The sequence below is a fragment of the Salvelinus sp. IW2-2015 genome, linkage group LG6.1, assembly GCF_002910315.2.
Source record: "Salvelinus sp. IW2-2015 linkage group LG6.1, ASM291031v2, whole genome shotgun sequence".
NCBI classification, from domain to species: Eukaryota; Metazoa; Chordata; class Actinopteri; order Salmoniformes; family Salmonidae; genus Salvelinus; species Salvelinus sp. IW2-2015.
In genome coordinates this window covers 2,925,582-2,939,060 of record NC_036845.1, presented here as the reverse complement: position 1 = coordinate 2,939,060, position 13,479 = coordinate 2,925,582, and the positions used below count along the sequence as shown (strand labels likewise).

At 40.3% G+C, this 13,479-nt stretch overlaps 1 pseudogene; it reads left to right on the top strand.

The window, feature by feature from the left end:
• The first annotated feature begins 414 nt into the window (after positions 1-414).
• Positions 415-13,479, top strand: part of LOC111964903 (protein lin-28 homolog A-like) — a 19,260-nt pseudogene continuing 6,195 nt past the window's right edge.

The following is a 13,479-nucleotide window of genomic DNA, read 5'->3' as shown; positions in this document are numbered from 1 at the left end:
GAAATCCACGTATTCGTCGCCCGGGGAACAGTGGGTTAGCTGCCTTGCTCGGGCAAAATGACAAAAAAAGTTTATCATGTCGGCTTTAGGATTCGGTCTAGCAACCTTACGATTACTGGCCTAACGCTCTAACCACTAGCTTACCAAGAAGCCTATGTGTTTGTATTGATGCGAGAAATAGGCATATCTACACAGTAATGGTGGCTGCGATATCAACTAGCTTAATAATTTTTGCATTGAGAAGATAGGCCTATTTTAGCTAAATCGACACATTAAATTGATGAACTAAACTGACACTTAAACTAACACATGTATATGTTTTTAAGGCGTTCATGGTAAGATCATTCATAATAAACTTACATGCAAACTGGCACGTGACAGTGACACGTTACGCGATGTGAACACTGCGTCTACATGACGTGTACGTGTCACGTGACGTGAACGCGTCGGCAGTTTGACGCCTTAGAAACAAACTTGTCTCCATTGACAGTCCATGTAAATTCATGCTGTTATTTTAATGGAGCTAGGAAGATGTTAGGTGACTTGGTGAGAGGTATCAGTAGCTTCATGAGGCTTAATTCTGMCTTGAATCACCCCCCATACAGCTGGTAGCTGCAAACAGCTTACCAATAGACAAGTATCGATACAAACTACCTTCTCCATCCTTCCTCAGGAACGGATAGCCTTTCCATCAGTTGCTATATTCTCAGCGGTGAACAATCGGTAAGCTAAATTGCTGCATATGTGTTCCCCACTTCTTCCTATAGCCTAATGTTTTGCAATTAATTAACCATAAACATTATGCAAGTATGCTTTGATTTTGGACCAGGCAATGCAGAGAATTGAGGGGGTCAAATGAGCCAAAGCGGAGATTATGTTACATTAATGAAAAATTTTACATTTATTTCATGTTCTTATAGGCTTTTTAATCAATGCAATTGTTTAGCATCCAAACAGTTTGTTACCGTGTGGACATTCTTACCTAAATTCTATTGAAATTCATTAGGCTATACTTTCTAAAAGGCTATATTCCGAAGATGGAGATGGTGAGGCAATAGGCAAAACAGCTGTGAAACCAAAGGCAGTACAGAATGAAAATAGGCTAAAATTGCTTCTCCAATTTAAGCGATGTCATGGCGACGTTGGCTCACCAAGAAACACGTCTAATGGTCGTCTTGAGCCGAACTGCACATGTGCCGGCTGTCAAATCAACAGCACTCCTTCGATATAGGTTGTTTTTGAAGAAAAATGAAATCCTATCAGTTTGTCACTTTCACAAGGTTGGAGTAATGACGTTTGTTTACTGAAAACATTCGCTCGAATCTAGGTTGTACCTTTTTAGATTTCGAGAAAACTAAAACTTTACTTTGTTCATTCACTCATTGGCCTGGTCTGTTTGGTCTATTTCGCAAGTGTTCCCAGTAGTCTTGCGATGTTGCGCCTCTGGGTTTAGGAACTCTGTGGCGAAACTCTCCAGTCTCCATTCGCTGAGCTGAGCGGTTAACCCTTGCCAGACCACTACCTCCATAGCTTGATTAAGAGTTTCCGACTCCGGGAACGAGATGGTATCCATCCCTATTGAATTGTACAATATATATTTTTAAATAATGCATGGTCAATTTCCCTAGGTTACCCTTGGGGGAGTAATTTATTATATGCTATAGTTGATATGAATGGGAAATGGTGGACTCTGTATATTTCCACATTTCAWACAGTTCATACATTTACTTTCAGTTATCTTGGGCATTCAACAACTGGTTATGAAAGTGCACCCTCTTCAATGATGTCCCAAATGCAGGAGGCTAATGTGTAGTCTAGACGCAAGACATCCTCGATGCATTCTGGGCCTAATTAATAAACATCCCTGCTCTTCTTCACAGATATCCAGGGGTTTGACCTCGCAGGGGACAACCTTAAGTAAGTGCGTCACGGTCACCATGCCTTGGATTATTCTGAAATAGGAAACTGTTAAAATCATTATGCATGCGATAAGTACGTGTTTATATGGGGAGTGTAACTCAATCCAGTCCAATCCAATAAAAGCTTGTGTGTGTGTGTGCGTGCGTGCGTGCAACTATACTAAGTCCCCACAAGAATAGTAAACCAACAAAAATTTGACCAACTGTGTACATTTTGTTGGTCCCCTCAAGATAAAATGCTATTTCTAGGGGGTTTAGGGTTAAGGTTAGAGTTAGTGTTAGTGTTGCAGTTATAATTAGGGTTAGGAGCTAGGGTTAGTTTTAGGGTTAGGAGCTAGGGTTAAGGTTAAGGTTAGCTTTTTGGGTTAGGGATGAGGGTTAAAGTCAGGGTTAGCGTAAGAGTACAGGTTAGGGGAAAGAGAAGATAGGATTTTGAATGGGACTGAATTGTATGTTCCCACAAGGTTAGCTGCGCAAGACTATGTGCGTGTGTGTGTGTGCGGCACATCTCCTTCGTAGAGTTGATCAGGCTGTTGATTGTGGCCTGTGGAATGTGGTCCCACTCCTCTTCAATGGCTCTGCGAAGTTGCTGGATATTAGTGGGAACTGGAACACGCTGTCATACATGTCGATCCAGAGCATCCCAAACATGCTCAATGGGTGACATGTCTGGTGAGTATGCAGGCATTGGAAGAAGTGGGAGATTTTCAGCTTCCAGGAATTGTGTACAGATCCTTGCGACGTGGGGCCGTGCATTATCATTCGGAAACATGAGATGATGGCGGTGGATTAATGGCACGACAATGGGCCTCAGGATCTCGTCACGGTATCTCTGTGCATTCAAATTTCCATCGATAAAATGCAATTGTGTTTGTTGTCCGCAGCTTATGCCTGCCCATACCATAACCCCATTGCCACCATGGGGAACTCTGTTCACAACGTTGACATCAGCAAACCGCTCGCCCACACAACGCCATACACTGCCATCTGCCCGGTACATTTGAAACCGGGATTCATCTGTGAAGAACACACTTCTCCAGTGTGCCAGTAGCCATCGAAGGTGCGCATTTGCCCACTGAAGTTGGTTACGACGCCGAACTGCAGTCAGGTCAAGACCCTGGTGAGGATGARGAGCACTCAGATGAGATCCCTGAGGTTTCTGACAGTTTGTGCAGAAATTCTTGGTTGTGCAAACCCACAGTTTCATCAGCTGTCCAGGCGGCTGGTCTCATACTATCCTGCTGGTGAAGAAGCTAGATGTGGAGGTCCTGGGCTGGCGTGGTTATACGTGGTCTGCGTTTGTGAAGCCAGTTGGACGTACWGCCAAATTCTCTAAAACGACATTAATTTCTCTGGAAACAGCTCTGGTGGCATTCCAAATGCACGCTCCCTCAAAACTTGAGATATCAGAGGCATTGTGTTGTGTGACAAAACTTCTCATTTTAGAGAGGCCTTTTATTGGCCTCAGTACAAGGTGCACCTGTGTAATGATCATGCTGTTTAATATGCCACACCTGTCAGGTGGATGAATTATCTTGGCAAAAGAGAAATGCTCACTAACAGGACTGTAAACAAATTTGTGCCAAGAAACGTAGCTAAGTTTTTTGTTCCTTTGGAACATTTCTGGGATCTTTTATTTTAGATTATGAAACATGGGACAAACACTTCACATGTTGCGTTTATATTTTTGTTCAGTATGTTTGAGACTTAGTTATTCTACCATATGGTTTAAATAGATTCATTGTTCAATATTTAATTTCCCTTTAATGTGTTTCAACATAACGTTTTTAATCTCCATAATCTAATTTATTGGGCACAATTGTGTATTTCAAAATGTGATGGACTAAAGATTTAAAGCCTAAGATATAACCTCGTTGAGCTCAACAGTTTAGCAAAGCGGTAGCCTCAGAGAACGAACAATAGTTTACACATGCACCTAAATAAAAGGTCCACAATCTTAATGTGATTCCAATTGCGCATTTCTTACATTTKTTTTAAATCGAATCGTTCGTTCCCCCGTTTCACTATCTCGACCTGCTAAGGCATTGGAAGAGAACAACCCTTTAACGTTCATCTTCGCCTCCCTTCCATCAATGCCCGGGCCCCTCCCAGCCACTCACTTTGCATGGGGGAAAATCCTGATTATCACCATACATCCATCATAAGTACCCCAATATCACTCCGAAAGGATCTCAGATTCTCGGAAAGGGTTACAAGATTAGGCAATACAATCGACATTTGCGCAAAGACTATATGGACGTAGAGCCCATTTTACGCATGGTTTTTCCACAAAGCTGTTCAAAAAAAGAGACATTCGATCTAAATATAATGTGTACAATCTGATTCTGATATATTTACACTTTACATTGTAGTTTAAACAGTTAAATTGTAGTTTTCTACATTTCTTAGAGTTGTTAATAATAGTAGCAGTCTAATGATTTTTTTAAGCAATATGAACCTTGGTGGCACTCAAAAGRTAGACTGCAAAAAAGTGTTCAATGGTAGAAAATGGAATGAAACCTAATGAACTCGATAAAATGAGAGAAAGGGAGAGAAAGGGAGAGAGAGGGAGGCTCTCTGGTGGACTCGGCATTTCTGGTTGAAAAGAGTTAAGAACTGATAAGTACCAATCACATTACCAATTATGCATGGATACTTTCACCTCATAACTGTGACTATACATGGTCTGATTATGTTTTACCCTCTGTCCTCACCTTTAATATCATACACACAACACATAAGGCTGAGTTTTCTGTTTCCAAATCCTCCTCAATCTTCCCAATAGGCGCCGATTCAGTTTGACGCATCTATCCCCTCATTTATGATACCTGAGAAAATAACTGCTTCGGTAACATCTGATACGGCTGCTGCCTGGTCATTCTGGCCCAATGTTCCACGCTGAGCTCCAATTCCTCTCATATTCTGCATCTTCACAAACAATTTGAAGGCGGATTGAAGTGTGAGGTGGGGTCCATCAGAGGATTCCTGCGGGAGTGTGGGCGTGTTTAGATGCTATTGGGAGTATTTCTCCCCCAATCCCCTTCATAAAGAAATCGCCTAACCTTCGCCCTGGTCAGTCTCTTGTGTTTTGAACCCTCTTTCGTTATTTATGCCATAGTCTAATTAACGGGGAATCGTTTTTATTTCAATAATTGGATGATAATATTTAATAAAACAGGTGTTAATATACACAAATATCCTTTATGTGGCCTGTTAATGTGTACCATGCAAGGAACACATACGCCTATCTGTGAGATATTTCTGCTAACTTGATCTGTACATGGGTTTTGCTAAAAATGATAACCTACGGTCGAGAACAGCACAGGAATGTCAACAGCACAGGAATGTCAGGTCATGCCTGTATGATCTATGCGTTCATGTTTTGTCCTTAGTTTCCTTTTACGCGTTAGATATATATTTTGGCCAATCTGTTGTTGCCTCATACATGTCAACACAGATGAGCTTTTAAGTAATACGGATTTCCATATTTTGTGATAAATAGCCTAAACTCACTTTACCTGGTGAGTTTCAAGTTTCAACGTTTATTCGCCACGCCATGTGTAAAACAGTAGAGTGACATTCTTAACATGAGAGCTCTTTCCCAATAACACAGTGATAACAATAATAATAATATAGATAATAATACAAATTAAAAGTTAGTTGAGAGTAATGATGGATTGTCTTTGTGAGACAAATGTGATACCTGTGAAAATAGGTTTATTTCATGCCCCAAGCATTGTGGCTGTGGTGCTCATAAATATATATTTTAGGAGTCTGACAAAGTAGTTAGGCTAATGATTTGTCCATCCCCGGAAAGACTGTACCCACCAAATTGGTTCATGTCATGTCTACTCACATAAACATTTCAAGAAGGATAGGCATATGTGTGATATGTCACAGTTACAAAGACATTCATTTTGAACAGATAATAACGAAGTAGCCTAATTCAGTGCAATAGTTACCTTGGAGTTAAATGTGATCACAGTTTTTATTGATATATACAGTACAGTTAAACGTTTGGACACACCTACTCATTCAAGGGTTTTTCTTTATTTTTACTGTTTTCTACATTTTAGAATAATAATGAGGAAGTCAAAACTATGAAATAACACATATGGAATCATGTAGTAACCAAAAAGTGTTAAACAAATCAAAATGTATTTTATCTTTGAGATTCTTCAAAGTAGCCACCCTTTGCCTTGATGACAGCTTTGCACACTCTTGGCATTCTCTCAACCAGCTTCATGAGGTAGTCACCTGGAATACAGTTCAATTAACAGGTGTGCCTTGTTAAAAGTTAATTTGTGGAATTTCTTTCCTTCTTAATGCGTTTGAGCCAATCAGTTGTGTTGTGACAAGGTGGGGGTGTTATACAGAAAATAGCCATATTTGGTAAAAGACCAAGTCCATATTATTGCAAGAACAGCTCAAATAAGGAAAGAGAATTGACAGTCCATCATTACTTTAAGACATGAAGGTAAGTCAATCCAGAAAATCCCCCCCAGAGAGAGATCTAATTTTAATATAGTTGTTTCATATGCTGGCTTCCAACAATAGCTGTGAATTTGTAAAGCTTAGCGAGCACCATTCCGTTTTGTGGTGTTTGCTAATAATCCCAGAAAAAAAAAAGGTGAAATAAAATATTTATAAAGTTCACTAGCGACAATTAGCTGTTTTGCAACGAGACCATTAAATATATTTAAAGACAATGGTATAAGAGAGTGTAGTTCTGTTTCAGTTTGGACTTCCAGTTTATCGCTAACCTTATCACAGGGACTTTGAAGCACTACAGCTGCATGTGATCTTGCGATAAATGACGATAGTAAAGATTCCATCTTTGACGACGCCAACAGTTAATGGAAAGGTACTAGCTAGCTTGCTAGTTAATGTTTGCATTAGTTTTGCGCCGCTAGCTCTGCAATTCCAGCTAGTGTGTGAACCCTGCCAACATAAAAATTTAAAATTGCTATGGCGCGATTGACTGGATTAACCTCACGTCAGTTACGTTACATGTGGCCTTTCGGACAGTAGATACGACACCCTCTATTACATTTGCCAGCTAAAGAACTGGCAGTGGAATCAAAACGCATTGTGAGGCAAAGGGCGGGGTGGTGCAATCTTTTGGTGCTATTAAGTGTCTTATAAATCAAGCACAACTGCTTTCATTGCGATTATTTAATATTATTGAAATTACATAGTTATGTTACAGTGATAGATGGGGGGGGAACAAATTCATATTTTTTTTCCCAGGATGGGGGGGTCGTGTCCCGTCCCTGGGATTTCCGCCTATGGATTTCATTTGTTCCAATATTTAATTTCCCTTTAATGTGTTTCAAACATAAGTTTTTAATCTCCATAATCTAATTTTAATTGGCACACATTGTGTATTTCAAAATGTGATGGACTAAGACTTTTAAAGCCTAAGACATATAACCTCGTTGAGCTCAACAGTTTAGGCAAAGCGGTAGGCCTCAGAGAACGAACAATAGGTTTACACATGCACCTAATAAAAGAGTCAAATCTTAATGTGATTTTCAATTGTCGCATTTCTTACATTTATTTTAAATCGAATCGTTCGTTTCCCCCGTTTTCACTATCTCGACGCTGCTAAGGCATTGGGAAGAGAAAACCTTTAAACGTTCATCTTCTGCCTCCTTCCATCAATGCCCGGGCGCCCCTCCCAGCCACTCACTTTGCATGGGGGAAATTCCTGATTATCACCATACATACATCATAAGTAACCCCATATCACTTCCGTAAAGGGATCTCAGATTCTCGAAAGGGTTAACAAGATTAGGAATACAATCGACATTTGCGCAAAAGACTAATTGGACGTAGAGCCCATTTTACGGCATGGTTTTTCCACAAAGCTGTTCACAAAAAAGAAGGCATTCGATCTAAATATAATGTGTACAATCTGATTCTGATAATATTTACACTTTACATCTGGTAGTTTAAACAGTTAAATTAGTAGTTCTACATTCTTAGAGTTCGTAATAATAGTAGCAGTCTAATGATTTTTTTAAGCAATATGAACTTGTGCGCACCTCAAAGCTAGACTGGCAAAAAGTTCCAATGTAGAAAATGGAATGAAACCTAATAGAACTCGAGAAAATGAGAGAAAGGAAGAGAAAGGAGAGAGAGGGAAGGCTCTCTGGTGGACCGCATTTCTGTGAAAGAGTTAAGAACTGATAATACCGAACTCAACATACCAATTATGCATGGATACTTTTCCACCTATAACTGGACTATACATGGTCTGATTATGTTTTTAACCACTCTGTCCTCACCTTTAATCATCATACACACAACACATAACTTGATTTTCTGTTCCAAAATGCCTCCTCAATCTTCCCAATAGCGCCATTCAGTTTTGACCAATCTATCCCCTCATTTATGATACTGAGAAAATAACTGCTTGGCGTAACATCTGATACGGCTGCTTGCTTGTCATTCTGCCCAATGTTCCAACGCATGACTCCAATTCCCTCTCATACTTCGCCATCTTCACAAAAACAATTTAAGCCGGATTAAGTGTGAAGGTGGGCCATCAGAGATATCCGCGGAGTTGGGCTGTTTAAAGCTATTGGGAGTATTTCTCCCCCAATCCCCTTCATAAAGAAATCGCCTAACTTCCCCTGTCAGTTCTTGTGTTTTAGAACCTCTTTCGTATTTTGCCATAGTCCTAATTAACGAGGGAATCGTTTTATTTCAATAATTGGATTTATAATATTTAATAAAACAGGTTAAATACACAAAATATCCTTTATGTGGCCTTTAATGTGTACCATCCAGGAACACATACGCCTATCTGTGAATTATTTTGCTAACTTGATCTGACATGGGCTTTTGCTAAAATGATTAACCTACGGTCGAGAACAAGCACAGGGAATGTCAACAGCACAGGAATGCTCAGGTCCATGCCTGTATGATCTATGCCGTTTCATTTTTGTCCTTAGTTTCCTTTACGCGTTAGATATATATTTGCCAATCTGTTGTTGCCTCATACATGTCAACACAGATGAGCCTTTTTTAAGTAATACGGATTTCCATATTTTGTGATTAATAGCCTAAACTCACTTTTACCTGTGAGTTTCAAAGTTTCAACGTTATTCGCCACGCGCACATGTGTAAAACAGTAAGATGACAGTTCTTAACATAGACTCTTTCCCAATAACACATGATAACAATAATAATAATATAGATAAAACAAATTAAAAGTTAGTTGAGATATATGGATTGTCTTTTGTAGAACAAATGTGAACCTGATAAAATAGGTTTTATTTCATGCCCAAGCATGTGGCTGTCGTGCTCATAAATATATATTTTAGGATCTGACAAAGGTATTAGGCTTAATGATTGTCCATCCCCGGAAAGACTGTACCACCAAAATTGCGTTCATTCATTGTCTACTCACATAAAACATTTCAAAGAAATAAGGCATATTATGTGTTGATATGTCACAGTTACAAAGCCTTCATTTTGAAGCAGATAATAACGAAGTAGCCTAAATTCAGTGCAATAGTTACCTTGGAGTTAATGTGATCACAGTTTTTATTGATATATACAGTACAGTTAAACGGTTTGGACACACCTACTCATTCAAGGTTTTTCTTTATTTTTACTGTTTTCTACATTTTAGAATAATAATGAGGAAGTCAAAACTATGAAATAACACATTGGAATCATGTAGTAACCAAAAGTGTTAAACAAATCAAAATGTATTTTACCTTTGAGATTCTTCAAAGTAGCTCACCCTTGCCTTGATGACAGCTTTGCACACATCTTGGCATTCTCTCACCAGCTTACCTGGATGCTTTTCAACAGTCTTGAAGGAGTTCCCCATATGCTGAGCACTTGTTGGCTGCTTTTCCTTCACTCTGCGGTCCAACTCATCCCAAACCATCTCAAATGGTTGAGGTTGGGTGATTTGGAGGCCAGGTCATTTGATGCATTACTCCTTGATGAAAATATCAAATATCAAATTATTTTGATTTGTTTAACATTTTTTTGGGTTACTACTGATTCCATGTGTGTTATTTCATAGTTTTGATGTCTTCAATGTTATTCTAACAATGTGAGAATAGTACAAAAAATTAAGAAAAACCTTGAATGAGTAGCTGTATCCAAACTTTTGACTGGTATTGTAAATATCATGGTTAAGGATATGCCTATATATTTAAACATATTCCATACATAAATTAGGCTACTCATTCAGTTATTCTTGGCATGAAATTGACAGCTAAAGCATTTGCGTGTCAATTACTTATGTTTGGAAAGGTCAATGAATAAATTAACGTGGCATAGGCCTACACAAATATGTTGATGTTCGGTTTGTGGAACGACGATTGGTTATCTCTTGGTGCTCTGAACGAACTCTTTTGCCTGGATTCGAGGAGAAAAAAATGGCAGTGCTATCGGTATCCTTGGACGTCATACCCTAAACCCTACCATAATCTTAACCCCTAGCCTTAATCATAACCCTTAACTAAACCCTATCCTTAACCATTACCTTAACCATTTTACATGTCAACTTCAATTGGTTACGGGACGACCTAAGGATCCGGTTTGCACGGACCAAACAAATAGTAGCCAGAAAGCATGTAAATTGACAGAGTCACGTGAAGAGGAAAGAGAAATCATAGAAATATGCTGAAATTATGGGGAACGCACGTTGGATTATGCCACCTAAAGTATGGTCGCTCGAATCAGAATATTCGACTGACGCAGAGGAATAAAATATCAAGACCCGCAGAGTTTATATCAACGAAGTTTGAGCGGAAACTTGGCAGGGAAACATGGACGAAGGTTTTCTATATTGTAAGCTCTGCTTAGATCTCTCTGGCGTCCCTCTTTCCTGGGAAAGGAGAGAGTACTGACTAGCCTCCGAGATGTTGTTGTGTATCTATTTCCAAGATGTTGTGTTATGTAGCCTACCGCCCACGGCGTTTGCGATGTACTTCGAGTTTGTGCGTTTTTTGGCAGAGCTTTATGGTGACAATGGACACCTGTCCTTTGCGTCAAATCAAAGTTATTTCACTTTGTTTGTTAGAAATGAAAAGTGACGCACGTGCAGATGGAAGTTCATAGCTGATATATAAACACTTCAATATCCAAGTTGGAGTAGCCTATGATGGCTATTTATCAGATAGCAATCAAAGAAAAGCAACTGCAAGAAAATTCCATCTGCTGGCAAATTATGTAAATAACGTTTTTTTTATATATTGTTTTTTATGAGTTTGGTTACCCGCTTGAAAATAAATACTTTGCATTTGAATTGTGTACAGGACAGAATACATTTCAGAAGCGGAATCATTTTGCCCAAATAAGTTTTACTTGAACCGAATGGGAAGTGATTTTATTGATGTTTTAACATTGTATTCTCGACTTGCTTTCAGGAGGGTGGGCAAAGGTGGCGATAGAGAGAGGAGCCAGGACCTTGCTGAGTGGGCTGCAACAGTCCATGCACGGCGCAGGCCACTGCAAGTGGTTCAATGTGCGATGGGCTTCGGGTTTATATCCATGACTAGTCGTGGGGGAACTCCCATAGATCCTCCTATGGATGTATTTGTTCACCGAGTAAGTTAAGTTGAACCATCTATGGATACAATAATCCGCGATAGATAGTCAACGTGAACCCTCATGTCTACACGAGTTGGATGCAAATTGTCCCACTCCTATACGAGGTGACCACACAGTGCAAGCTATTGGATCTCTACCACATATCTCTGAGACACATGCACATTGTTGAGGGCAGTGGTAACATTGTAAACCTAAATTGTAGCATCAGGAGAATCATAGATTCTGAGTCCTCATGAATGAGCAGTTATTTGGGGTGTCTGTAGGACTACAGGAAATAATTAACATTTGGAAAATTATTGTTATAGTAAATCATTTTGCATTGTAAAAATGGGTGATTGATAGATGTTACTCGTCATGTTTTATAGACCCAGAGATGGTGAAGGGCCCTCTCTATAAGAGGGGGTTTTCTGAGGCCAAAGAAAGAATAGGTGGTGCATGCATGGTGTGTCAGGTTAACCATGTGCTTAGAGGCCAACCTCACAACCAGGTTTAGATTTTGGACATTATTTCACTCCTGTGTGGGCTTTGGCTGTGTATGTTATAGCACTGCTTCCTTCACCATCCCGTGCCATGTTGCAAGATTCCATGACACTTTACAGCCTAATTAGGCCAGAATTCCACCAAATCACCCAAATATTGCCACATTTTTAGGTGTGCTTGATTTAGCTTGCCTAGTCCCAAATTGTGTGGCTCAATTGGTAGAGAATGGCGCTTGCAACGCCAGGGTTGTGGGTTAGATTCCCACAGGGGACCAGTCCGAAAACGTGTTGCACTCACTACTACTGTAAAGTTGCTCAGGATAAGAGTGTCTGCTAAATGACTCAGATGTAAAGTAGTAGGATTGCTTGGGCAGCATAGGCTTGGGGAGTGGTGTGGTGGGGACATAGTGTATGATGCGATGGGAGACTGGCTGGAGTGGATCCTTGTTATGAAAGCCCATCAGTCCATCTCATCTCACTGTGTATGGCAGGCTCCTCCTTCCTTCCAGGGCTAGGCTAATACCAGTCTTTGTTCTTCCTGGTGTTTTTTTCCCTCAAAGGGGAGAAGGAAAAAAAGATACCTACTTGTGTTCACGTACTTCCTCCTTACAGCGAGTCATCTATTGATAGAGGGACTGATTATAGAGAAGACTGATTTCTATGGCCAGCTGATCAAATCAATCAAATTTAATTTATATAGCCCTTCTTACATCAGCTGATATCTCAAAGTGCTGTACAGATACCCAGCCTAAAACCCCAAACAGCAAGCAATGCAGGTGTAGAAGCATGGTGGCTAGGAAAAACTCCCAGAAAGGCCAAAATCTAGGAAGAAACCTAAGAGAGGAACCAGGCTATGAGGGGTGGCCAGTCCTCTTTCTGGCTGTGCCGGGTGGAGATTTTAACAGAACATGGCCAAGATGTTCAAATGTTCATAAATGACCGGCATGGTCAAATATAATAATCACAGTAGTTGTCGAGGGTGCAGCAAGTCAGCACCTCAGGAGTAAATGTCAGTTGGCTTTCATAGCCGATCATTTAGAGTATCTCTACTGCTCCTGCTCTCTAGAGTGTTGAAAACAGCAGGTCTGGGACAGGTAGCACGTCTGGTGAACAGGTCAGGGTTCCATAGCCGCAGGCAGAACAGTTGAAAATGGAGCAGCAGCACGGCCAGGTGGACTCGGGACAGCAAGGAGTCATCATGCCAGGTAGTCCTGAGGCATGGTCCTAGGCTCAGGTCCTCCGAAAAGATATTAGAGAGAGCATACTTAAATTCACACAGGACACGGATAAGACAGGATAAGTACTCCAGATATAACAGACTGACCCTAGCCCCCCGACACATAAACTACTGCAGCATAAATAGTGGAGGCTGAGACAGGAGGGGTTAGGAGACACTGTGGTCCCATCCGATGATACCCCCGGACAGGGCCAAACAGGAAGGATATAACCCCACCCACTTTGCCAAAGCACAGCCCCCACACCACTAGAGGTATTCTTCA